This window comes from Solanum tuberosum, unplaced genomic scaffold, assembly GCF_000226075.1.
Source record: "Solanum tuberosum cultivar DM 1-3 516 R44 unplaced genomic scaffold, SolTub_3.0 scf00137, whole genome shotgun sequence".
Lineage (NCBI taxonomy): Eukaryota > Viridiplantae > Streptophyta > Magnoliopsida > Solanales > Solanaceae > Solanum > Solanum tuberosum.
The window spans coordinates 485,893-498,045 of NW_006239066.1; positions in this window are offsets into that span (position 1 = coordinate 485,893).

The following is a 12,153-nucleotide window of genomic DNA, read 5'->3' on the forward strand; positions in this document are numbered from 1 at the left end:
TCACGGGCCGGGGGGTTGTCCTCGCGGCGAGCGGGATGCCTCAATGCCGAAGGGGTCCTCGAGGCGGAGGGCCTCAGGGCCGGCGGTGGGGCAGGGTCCTCAAGGTGAGGTGCATCGGGGGTCGGGGGGTCATGGAAGGGTGCTCGAGGTTGGGTGCCTCAGGGGCGGGAAGTGGGGGTCCTCGAGGCGCGGTTCACGTATACTCACACTATTTTTTAACGCCCATTTTTGCATTTACAAGGCCTATTTTAAGAATTTCCCAAATTCCCTTATTTTTTGTATGTATTAGCCATGGATTATGTGGCTAGAGAAGCCAAAAAAAAATTCTCAAAATTTTTTATGAGGACTTCCGTAATGAGATGGGGAACCTTCTACTCTCACACCATTTTTAACGTCATTTCCGCATTTACGCCCCTTTTTAAAAATTGCTCAAATTTCCCCATTTTTCGTGGTTCTAATGCTCGGAGCATCCAATTTTTTTCTCAAAAAACTTTATGAGGACCTCCGTAATGAGTTCAGGAACCTTCATGTATATGCTCACACCATTATTTAATGCCCATTTCCATATTTATAAAAAAAAATTAGGAATAACCCAAATTTCCCATTTTTCGTGGCGCCCGAAGCACCTAAATTATTTTTTCCCAAAACACTTTATGACCTCCGTAATTAGTTGGGGAACCTTCACGTATATTAAAATTATTTTTAACGCTCATTTCCGCATTTACAACCGCCTTTTTAATAATCGCCCAAATTCCCCAATTTTCCATGCACATAAGCCTAGAATCTGGCGCCCAAAGCACCCAAAAAAAATTTCTCGAAAGCTTTATGAGGACCACCGTAATGAGTTACGGGACCTTCATGTATAGTCACATACTTTTTTAACGCCTATTTTCCGCAATTACAAGCCCTATTTGAAGAATCGTCCAAATACCCCAATTTTTCGTGTGTCCAAAGAACTAGCACCAGGAGAGCCCAAAAAAAAATTCGCAAAAAAATTTATGAGGACTTTCGTAATGAGTTTGGGATCCTTCATGTATACTCACACCATTTTTTAACGCTCATTTCCTTATTTACAAGCCCTTGTTTTTAGGAATAGCCCAAATTTTTCCAAATTTTTCGTGTATTAATTAAATTAGCCCATGGATCTGACGCCCGAATCACCCAAAATTTATTTTTTTTAAAAACTTTATGAGTCCCTTCGTAATGAGTTGGGGATCCTTCACATACACTCACACCATTTTAACGTCCATTTCCGCATTTACGAGCCTTTTTTTAAGAATTTCCCAAATTCATCAATTTTTCGTGTGTATTAGCCCATACATCTGGCGCCTAGTGATCCAAAAAACAATTCTCAAAAAACTTTATAAGATCCTCTGTAATGAGTTGGGAAACCTTCACGTATACTCAAACCATTTTCTTAACGTCATTTCCGCATTTACAAGCCCTATTTTAAGAATCGTTCAAATTCCTTGATTTTTCGTGTGCTAAGCCCATGAATCTAGCGCCCGTAGAACCCAAAATTATTTTCTCAAAAAACTTTATGAGGACTTTTGTTATGAGTAGGGGAACCTTCACGTATACTCACACTATTTTTTAATGACCATTTCCGCATTTACAAGGCCTTTTTAAAGAATTTTCCAAATTCTCTTATTTTTCGTGTGTATTAGTCCATTGATTTGGTGCTCGGAGCACCCAATTTTTTTTTCAAAATACTTTATGAGGATCTCCGTAATAAGTTTAGGGAACCTTCACGTATACTCACACAATTTTTTGAATGCCATTTTCGCATTTACTAGCCCTTTTTTAAGAATCGACCAAATTCCCCCGTATTTCGTGTGTATTAGCCCTTTGATATGGCGCCCAAATAACCCAAAACAAATTTCTCAAATTTTTTTTTGAGGATCTCCGTAATGAGTTCTAGAACTTTAATGTATAGGCACACCAATTTTTTTAACGCCCATTTCCGCATTTTCAAGCCCCTTTTTTTTAGAAATCGCCCAAATTCCTCGATCTTTCGTGTGTTAGCCAATGGATCTGGCGCCTAGAGCACCCAAATTTTTTTTCAAAAAACTTTAGGAAGCCCTCCGTAATGAGTTGGGGAACCTTCACGTACCGTCACACTAGTTTTTTAACGCCCATTTCTGCATTTGCAAGCCTTTTTTAAGAATCATCCAAAAACTTTATGAGTACCTCCATAATGTATTGGGGAACCTTCACATATACTCACACCATTTTTAATGTCATTTCCGTATTTACAAGCCCATTTTAAGAATCGCCCAAATTTCCTGATTTTTCGTGTGTTTAACTGATGGATCTTGCACCCCGGAGCATCCAAAAAGTTATTTACTCAAAAACCTTTATGATGACCTCCGTAATTAGTTGGGGAACTTTCAGGTATACTCACACCATTTTTTAACGTCCATTTCCGCATTTACAAGTCTTTGTTTAAGAATCGCCCAAATTTCCTGATTTTTCGTGTGTTTAACTGATGGATCTTGCACCCGGAGCATCCAAAAAGTTATTTCTCAAAAACCTTTATGATGACCTCCGTAATTAGTTGGGGAACTTTCAGGTATACTCACACCATTTTTTAACGTCCATTTCCGCATTTACAAGTCTTTGTTTAAGAATCGCCCAAATTCTCCAATTTATCGTGTGTATTAGCCCATGAATCTGGTGCCTGTAGCACCAAAAAAATTTCAACCCCTTTTTTTTGGAATCTCCCAAATTTCCTGATTTTTCGTGTGTATTAGCCGATGGTGTGACGCCCGGAGAATCCAAAATTGTTTTTTCCAAAAACTAATTATGAGGACCTCCGTAATGAGTTGGGGAACTTTCACTATACTCACACCATTTTAGTACGCCCATTTCCTTATTTACATGCCTATTTTTAAGAGTCGCCCAAATTCCCTGATTCTTCGTGTGTATTTTTAGTCCATGGATCTGGCGCTCGAAGTACCACAAATTTTTTTCTTAAAAAACTTTATATGGACCTTCGTAATGTCTTGGGGAACCTTCATGTATACTCACACCATTTTTTTAATGCTCATTTTCGCATTTACATGCTTTTTTAAAAAATCTACCAAATTTCCTAATTTTTCTTCTGTATTAGCCCGTGGATTTGGCGCCCGGTGCACCTAATTTTTTTTTCTCAAAAACTTTATAAGGACCTCCGTAATGAGTTGGGAAACTTTCACGTATACACACACCATTTTTAATGCTCATTTCCGCATTAACAAGCCTTTTTTAAGAATCGCCAAAATTCTTCGGTTTTTCGTGTGTATGTTACCATGGATATGGCTCCCGGGGAACCCAAAAAAAAATTCTCAAAAAACTTTATGAGGACCTTTGTAATGAGTTGGAAAATCTTCACGTATACTAACACCATTTTTAACTCTCATTTCCGCATTTATATGCCTTTTATTAAGAACCACCCAAATTATCCCATTTTTTGTGTGTATTAGCCCATGGATCTGACTCCCAGAACACCCAAAAAATTTTCCCAAAAACATTTTAGGGACCTTTGTAATGAGTTGGGAAACCTTTACATACACTCACACCATTTTTTCCCATTTCCGCATTTACAAGCCATTTTTTAAGAATCGCCAAAATTAATAATTTTTCGTGTGTATTAGTCCATGGATCTAGAACCCGAAGAACCGAAAAAAATTCTCAAAAAAATATTACGAGGACCTTTGTAATGAGTTGGGAAACCATTGCGTATACTCGCACCAAATTTTTAACGTCCATTTCCGCATTTACAAGCTCTTTTTTAAGAATCGCTCCAATTCTCCAATTTTTTGTGTGTATTAGCCCATAGATCTGGCGCTGGGAGCACCAAAAATTTTATCGCAAAAAACTTTAAGAAGACCTCCGTAATGAGTTTGGGAACCTTCATGTATACTCACACCATTTTAAGGCCCATTTAGGCATTTACAAGACCCTTTTTAAGAATTTCCCAAATTCTTCAATTTTTTGTGTATTAAATTACCCCATTGATATGGCACCCGGAGCATCCAAAATAATTTCTCAAATAACTTTATGATAACCTCTATAATAAGTTGGGAAACCTTCATATATACTCACACCATTTTTTTAACACTCATTTCTGCATTAACAAGTCATTTTTGAAGAATTGCCCAAATTCTCTAATTTTTCGTATGTATTAGCCCATTAATCTGGTACCCGTAGCACCCAATTTTTTTTCTCAAAAAACTTTATGAGGACTTCTGTAATGAGTTGGAGAACCTTCACGTATAATCACACCATTTTTAATGCTCACTTCCGCATTTACAAGCTCTTATTTAAGAATCGTAGAAATTTCACAATTTTTCGTGTGTATTATCCCATTGATCTGTCGCCCGGAGCACCCAAAATATTTTTGTCAAAAAACTTTATGAGGACCTCCGTAATAAATTTAGGAACCTTCACGTATACTCATACCTTTTTTTAACGCCCAAATTTCCTTATTTTCCGTGTGTAGCCCATGGATTTGGCGCCCTTAGAACCTAAAGTTTTTTTTTGCCAAAATCTCATGAGGACTTCCGTAATGAGTTGGGAATCCTAAACGCATACTCACTCCATTTTTTAAATGCGAATTTCCACATTTACAAGTCTTTTTTAAGAATCGCCAAATTCCCAATTTTTCGTGTGTATTAGCCCATGGATTTGGGGCCTAGAGCACCAAAAATTGTTTTTCTCAAAAAAATTTATGATGACCTCTGTAGTGAGTAGGGGAACATTCACGTATACTCACACCATTTTTTTAATGTCCATTTCCGCATTTACAAGCCTTTTATAAGAATCATCCAAATTTCCTGATTTTTCGTATGCATTAGCCTATGGATCTAGCGCCCAAAGCTCCCACAATTGTTTTCTCAAAAAATTATATGAGGACGTACGTAATGGTTTGGGTAACCTTCATTTATACTCACACCATTTTTTAACGTGTATTTCCGCAAATACAAGCCATTTTTAAAAAATGACCCAAATTTCCTCATTTTTCGTATGTATTAGCCCATGGATCTGGCGCGGACCTCAAGTTTTTTAAGATTCACCCAAATTTTCCATTTTTCATGTGTATGAGCTTATGGATTTGTCGCCCAAAGTACCCAAAATTCTTTATTCAAAAAAATTTATGAGGACCACCGTAATGGGTTAGGGAAGCTTCACGTATTCTCACACAATTTTTTCTGACGTTTATTTCCGCATTTACAAACCCTTTTAAAGAATTGCCCAAATTTCCCCATTTTTCTTGTGTATTAGCCCATAGATCTGACGCCCAGAGCATCTAAAAAAATTTTCTCAAAAAACTTTATAAGGACCTCCGTAATAAGTTGGGGAACCTTCACGTATACTCACACCATTTTTTAACGCTCATTTCCACATTTACATGCCCTTTTTTCAAGAATCGCCCAAATGCACCCATTTTTCGGGTGTATTAGCCCATGGATCTGGGGCCCGGAGCACCTTAAATTTTTTTCTCACTAAACATTATGAGGACCTCCATAATGAGTAGGAGAATGTTCAAGTATACTCACACCATTTTTTAACACCATTTCCACATTTACATGGCCTTTTTTTAGAATCACCCAAATTCCCCGATTTTCGTGTGTATTAGCCCATGAATTTGGTGCCCGGAGCATCCAAAATTTTTTACTCATAAAACTTTTTGATGAACTCCATATTGAGTTGGTGAATCTTTACGTATACTCACACTATTTTTAATGCCTATTTTCGCATTTACAAGCCTTTTTTTAAGAATTGCCCAAATTCCCCCATTTTTCTTGTGTACTAGCCCATGGATCTGGCGACGGAGCACCCAAAAATGATTTATCAAAAATCTTTATGTGAACCTCCATAATGAGTTGGAGAATCTTCACATATACTCACACCATTTTTTTAAAGCTCATTTCCGCATTTACAAGCCCTTTTAAGGAATCACCTATATTTCCCCAATTTTTCATGTGCATTAGCTCATGGATCTGGTGCCCGAAGAACCCAAAATTTTATTTTCCAAAAATTTTTACTAAGACATCCGTAATGATTTTGGGAACCTTCACGTACACTCACACTCACGCCCGTTTTCGCAGTTACAAGCCATTTTTGAAGAATCTCCCAAATTTATCACATTTTTGTAAGTATTAGCCAATGGATCTGGCGCATGGAGAAACCAAAATTTTTGTCTCAAAATTTTTATGAGAACCTCCGTAATGAGTTGGGGAAAATTCACGTATACTCAAACCATATTTAACGTCATTTCTGCATTTACAAGCCCTTTTAAAGAATCTCCCAGATTCTCCGATTTTTCATGTGTTTAGCCCATAGATGTGGCGGTCGGAGCACCTATAACTTTTTTCTCAAAAATATTTATGAGGACATCCGTGATAAGTTGGTGAACCTTCATGTATACTCACACCATTTTTAACGGCATTTCCGCATTAACAAGCCATTTTATAAATTGCCCAAATTTTATGATATTTAGTATGTATCGACCCATGGATCTGATGCCTGTAGCACCAATATTTTTAAAGCCTTTTTTAAGAATCACTCAAATTCCCCGATTTTTCTTGTATATTAGCCTATGGATCTAGCGCCTAGAGAAACCAAGATTGTTTTTTCTCAAAAACATTATGAGTACCTCCGTAATGAGTTGGGGAACCTTCACGTATACTCCCACTATTTTTTAACGACATTTCCGCATTTACAAGCATTTTTTTAAGAATCACCCAAATTTCCCTATTTTTCATGTGTTTAGCCAATGGATCTAGCGTCCGAAGCATCCAGGACTTCCGTAATGAGTTGGGGAACCTTCACGTATACTCCCACTATTTTTTAACGACATTTCCGCATTTACAAGCATTTTTTTAAGAATCACCCAAATTTCCCTATTTTTCATGTGTTTAGCCAATGGATCTAGCGTCCGAAGCATCCAAAACTTTTTCTCAAAAAACTTTATGCGGAACTCCATAATGAGTTAGGAACTTTCACATGTACTCACACCATTTTTAAGGCCCATTTAGGCATTTACAAAGCCTTTTTTAAGAATCGCCCAAATTTCACATTTTTCGTGTATATTATTACCCCATTGATCTGGCATCCGGAGCACCCAAAATAATTTTCTCAAATAAATTTATGAGGACCTCCATAACGAGTTAAGGAACCTTCTCGTATACTCACACTATTTTTTTAACACCCATTTCCGCTTTAAAAAGTCATTTTTAAAAATCGCTCAAATTTGATCAATTTTCATTGGTATTAGCCCATGAATCTGGTGCCCGTATAACCCAAATTTTTTTTCTCAAAAAACTTTATGAGAACCTCTGTAATGAATTGGAGAACCTTCACATATACTCATACCATTTTTTAAGGCTCATTTCCACATTTACAAGCTCTTTTTTAAAAATCGTCCAAATTTCCTGATTTTTCATGTGTATTAACCCATAGATTTGTCGCCCAGAGCACCCAATTTTTTTTCTCAAAACACTTTATAAGGACCTCTGTAATGAGTTTAGGAACCTTTATGTATACTAACACCTTTTTTTAACGCTCATTTTCATATTTACAAGCCCTTTTTAAAAATCACGCAATCCCGTACTTTCCATATGTAGCCCATGGATCTGGCGCCCTTAGAACCCTAAGTTTTTTTCTCAAAAACCTTATGAGGACTTCCTCAATGAGTTGGTAAGCATTCAAGTATACTCATACCATTTTGTAATGCTCATTTCCACATTTACAAGTCTTTTTTTTAAGAATCGCTCAAATTCTCAGTTTTTTGTGTATTAGCCCATAGATTTGGGGCCCAGAGGACCCAAAAAAAATTTCTCAAAAAACTTTATGATGACCTCTATAATGAGTAGGGGAATCTTCACGTATACTCACACCATTTTTTTAACGCCCATTTCCGCATTTACAAGCCTTTTTTTAGAAATCACCAAAATTCCTCGATTTTTCATGTGTATTAGCCCATGGATCTGGCACCCAAATGCACCAACAATTTTGTTCTCAAAAACCTATATGAGCACTTCCATAATGAGTTTGGTAACTTTCACGTATACTCACACCATTTTTAACTCCCATTTACGCATTTACAAGCCATTTTTTAAGAATCGCCCAAATTCCTCCATTTTTCGTGTGTATTAGCCCATTTATCCTACGCCCAAAGAACCCAAATTTTTTTTCACAAAAAACATTATAAGGACCGATGTAATGAGTTAGAGAACCTTCACGTATACTTACATCATTTTTTAACACCCATTTCTGCATTTAGAAGCCTTTTTTTAAGAGTCGCCCAAATCCACCCATTTTTCGTGTTTATTAGCCCATTGATCTGGCGCCTGGAGCACCCAAATAAATTTTCTCAAAAACATTATGAGTACTTCCGTAATGAGTTGGGAAACCTTCAAATATACTCATACCATTTTTCTAACACTCAATTCCGCATTTACAAGCCCTTTTTTAAGATTCGTCAAAATTCTCAGATTTTTGTGTGTAATAATAGCCAATGGATATGGCCCCCGAAGAACCCAATTTTTTTTCTAAAAACACTTTATGACGATCTACATAATGAGTTGGGAACCTTCACGTATACTCACACCATTTTTCTCCCATTTCCGCATTAACAAACTCTTTTATAAGAATAGCCAAATTCCAAATTTTTCGTATGTATTAGCCCAATGATCTAGCGCCCGGAGCACCCAAAAGTGTTTTTCTCAAAAAACTTTATGAGAACCTCCGTAATGAGTTGGGTAACCTACACGTATAGTCACACCATTTTAAGCCCATTTAGGCATTTACAAGCCCTATTTTAAGAATTTCCCAAATTATTCAATTTTTCGTGTACATTAACCCATTGATTTAGCACCCGGAGCAATCAAATTATTTTCTTAAATTACATTATGAGGACCTCCGTAATGAGTTGGGAAACCTTCACGTATACTCACACCCTTGTTATAGCCTATTTCCGCATTTACAAACCCTTTTTTAAGAATCATCCAAATTCCCCAATTTTTCGCGTGTATGAGCCAATGGATCTGGCTCCCGTAGCACCGAAAAGTTTTCTCAAAAATCTTTTTGAGGACCTCTGTAATGAGTTAAGGAACTTTCACATATAATCACACCATTTTTTTAACGCTCATTTATGTATTTACAAGCCATTTTTAAGAATCGCCCAAATTTCCCATTTTTCGTGTGTAATGACCATGGATTTGGCGCCCGGAGCACCAGAATTTTTTTCTCAAATATTTTTATGAGGACCTACGTAATGAGTTGGGGAACCTTCACGTCTACTCACACCATTTTTTAACGCTCATTTCTACATTTAGAAGCCATATTTTAAGAATCACTCAAATTCCTCCATTTTTCATATGTTATCCTATGTATTTGGCACTTGGAGAACCCAAAAAGATTTCTCAAAAAACTTTATGAGGACCTCTGTAATGAGTTGGGGAACTTTCACATATAATCACATCATTTTTTAATGCTCATTTACGTATTTACAGGCCAATTTTAAGAATAGCCCAAATTCCCCCATTTTTCGTGTATATTAGCCCATTGATCTGGCGCCTGGAACACCAGAATTTTTTCTTAATTAACTTTCTGAGGACCTCAAGTTTTTTAAGATTCACCCAAATTTTCCATTTTTCATGTGTATGAGCTTATGGATTTGGGGCCTAGAGTAACCAAAATTCTTTATTCAAAAAACTTTATGAGGAACACCGTAATGAGTTGGGGAAGTTTCACGTATACTCACACAATTTTTTCTAATGTTCATTTCCGCATTTACAAACCCTTTTAAAGAATTGCCCAAATTTCCCCGTTTTTCTTGTGTATTATCCCATAGATCTGGTGTCCAAGGCACCCAAAATTTTTATCTTAGAACATTTTATAAAGACCTCTGTAATAAGTTGGGAAACCTTCACGTATACTCACACCATTTTTTTTAACGCTCATTTACGCATTTACATGCCCTTTTTTAAGAATCGCCCAAATGCACCCATTTTTTGGGTGTATTAGCCCCTGGATCTAGCTCCCGGACCACCTTAAATATTTTTCTCAATAAATATTATGAGGACCTACATAATGAGTAAGGGAATGTTCAAGTATACTCACACCATTTTTTTAATGCCATTTTCACATTTACATGACTTCTTTTAAGAATCGCCCAAATTCTCTGATTTTCGTGTGTATTAGCTCATGAATTTGGTGCCCGGACCATCCAAAATTTTTTACTCATAAAACTTTATGATGAACTCCATAATGAGTTGGGGAACCTTCATGTATACTCGCACTATTTTTAATGCCTATTTCCGCATTTACAAGCCTTTTTTTAAGAATCGCCCAAATTCCCCCCATTTTTCTTCTGTACTATCCCATGGATCTGGCAACGGAGCACCCAAAAATGTTTTATCAAAAACCTTTATGTGAACCTCCATAATGAGTTGGAGAATCTTCATGTATACTCACATCATTTTTTTAACGCTCATTTCCGCATTTACAAAACCTTTTTTAAGAATCATCCAAATTCCATAATTTTTCGCGTGTATGAGCCAATGGATCTGGCTCCCGTAGTACCGAATTTTTTTCTCAAAAATCTTTATGAAGACTTCTGTAATGAGTTAGGGAACTTTCACATATAATCACACTATTTTTTTAACGCTCATTTATGTATTTACATGCCATTTTTAAGAATCGCCCAAATTCCCCAATTTTTCGCGTGTATGAGCCAATGGATTTGGCTCTCGAAGCATCGAAAAGTTTTCTCAAAAATCTTTATGAGGAACTCCGTAATGAGTTAAGGAACCTTCACATACACTCACACCAATTTTTTAACGCCCGTTTCTACATTTATAAGACTTTTTTTAAGAATTACCAAAATTCCCATTTTTCGTGAGTAATAGCTCATGGATTTGGCACCTGGAGCATCCAAAACAATTTCTCAAAAAACTTTATGAGGAACTCTGTAATGAGTTGGGGAACTTTCACATATAATCACACCATTTTTTAACGCCCATTTACCTATTTACAAGCCATTTTTCAGAATCGCCCAAATTCATCACATTTTTGTAAGTATTAGCCAATGGATCATGCGCATGGAGAAACCAAATTTTTTGTCTCAAAAAAATATATGAGGACTTCCGTAATGAATTGGGGAAAATTCACGTATACTCACACCATTTTTCTAACACTCAATTCCGCATTTACAAGCCCTCTTTTAAGAATCGTCAAAATTCCCAGATTTTTGTGTGTAATAATAGCCAATGGATATGGCGCCCAAAGAACCTAAATATTTTTTCTAAAAACACTTTATGACGACCTACATATTAAGTTGGGGAACATTCGCGTATACTCACACCATTTCTAGCCAATTTCCGCATTAACAAACTCTTTTATAAGAATAGCCCAAATTCCAAATTTTTCGTATGTATTAGCCCAAGGATCTAGCGCCCGGAGGAACCCAAAAATGTTTTTCTCAACAAACTTTCTGAGAACCTCCGTAATGAGTAGGGTAACCTACACGTATACTCACACCATTTTAAGCCCATTTAGGCATTTACAAGCCATTTTTTAAGAATTTCCCAAATTCTTCCATTTTTTGTGTACATTACCCCATTGACTTGGCACCCGGAGCACTCAAATTATTTTCCAAAATTACTTTATGAGGACCTCCGTAATGAGTTGGGGAACATTCACGTATACTCACATCCTTTTTTTAGCCTATTTCCGCATTTACAAACCTTTTTTAAGAATCATCCAAATTCTCCAATTTTTCGCGTGTATGAGCCAATGGATTTGGCTCCCGTAGCACCGAAAATTTTCTAAAAAATCTGTATGAGGAACTCCGTAATGAGTTAAGGAACCTCCACATACACTCACACCAATTTTTTAACGCCCGTTTCTGCATTTATAAGTCTTTTTTTAAGAATTACCAAAATTTTCCATTTTTCGTGTGTAATAGCCCATGGATTTGGCACCTGGAGCACCCAAAACAATTTCTCAAAAAACTTTATGAAGACATCTGTAATGAGTTGGGAACTTTCACATATAATCACACAATTTTTTAATGCCCATTTACGTATTTACAAGCCATTTTTAAGAATCGCCCAAATTCCCCCATTTTTCGTGTGTAATGACCACAGATCTGGCTCCCGGAGC